This window comes from Haliaeetus albicilla, chromosome 8 (assembly GCF_947461875.1).
Source record: "Haliaeetus albicilla chromosome 8, bHalAlb1.1, whole genome shotgun sequence".
Classification (NCBI taxonomy): domain Eukaryota; kingdom Metazoa; phylum Chordata; class Aves; order Accipitriformes; family Accipitridae; genus Haliaeetus; species Haliaeetus albicilla.
In genome coordinates this window covers 26060657-26061739 of record NC_091490.1, presented here as the reverse complement: position 1 = coordinate 26061739, position 1083 = coordinate 26060657, and positions in this window count along the sequence as shown.

Below are 1083 nucleotides of genomic sequence, written 5' to 3'. Positions count from 1 at the left end.
GGGCGGGGCCGGCCCGGCTGGGCGTCGCCCGCGCCGCGGGGGCGGGAGGGGCAGATGGCGCCGCGCTGGGGTGGGGCCCGCTTTGTTAGCGGCGGGGCGAGCCCCCGCCCGCCGGGGCCGGCAGCGGCGGCGGCGACTGGCCGCGCCCCGCGACTGAGGTACCCGCGGGAGGGGGGCGCGGCCGCAGCTGCCGGCGCCGGCGAGCGCGGGCTCACCGGCGTCTTCCCGCGAAACTCCGCGGCGGCTTCGGGCCTGTCGCGGGGGAGCGGCGCAGCGCGCCTCCGCCCGCCCGCCCGCCCCTTTCCTAGGCACCCGGCGCCTCCCCCGCGGGCGGGGCCGGTCCCTGCCTCGGCGGGCTCCCTGACGGTGGGCGAGGAACGGTTTTGTAACGGGGGTGGGGGGGGGTGCGCGCGCGCTGCGGGAAGCACTTCCAGGTAGTTCGGTGTCCCCAGACAAAGGGCTGTCCCCGCGGGGCAGCCGGGCCGTGTGCGGCGGGCTGCTCGCCCGGCCCCGGCCCCGGCCCCGGCCCCGGCCCCTCGGGGGCCTGTGACCCCCCTCCTGCCCCTCGGCTCTCCCAGCGCTGCCTGCCAGGTGCTGGCGTGACGCGGGCCGTTGTCTTACCGCTCCAGCGCTTCCCGAGGTGCCCCCCAAAGTCACACAATACAGAGCAGATGCGCTTTCTTCCCCGGTGGATTAGGATTGCCAGCCTGCCATCGCGCTCTGCCACAACCGTATTTCCTTTGCTCATGCGGCGGAGGCTTCTGGCTTGGTAGCAACACCTTTAATTACCGCATGAGGTGCTGCCACGTTTCAGGCCAGCCGCGGATTTTTTTAGTGTGTTTTTGCTGTCTTCCACTTCTCGAGACTGTTGAAAAATGAACGCATTCTTTACAGAAATGTATGTATGCATATGTTACACATATTTTATGAAGAGGTGTTTATAGATTGTTTGACATTTCGTTACATTTAATGCATTCTTGTAACTGTCAGGAGATCATGCCATCTAAGAATTATCACGGTGAGCAGTTAATAAGCTTTCTCTGCGTTTAAATATAGCTGTGAGATGAGATACAGAAAATCATG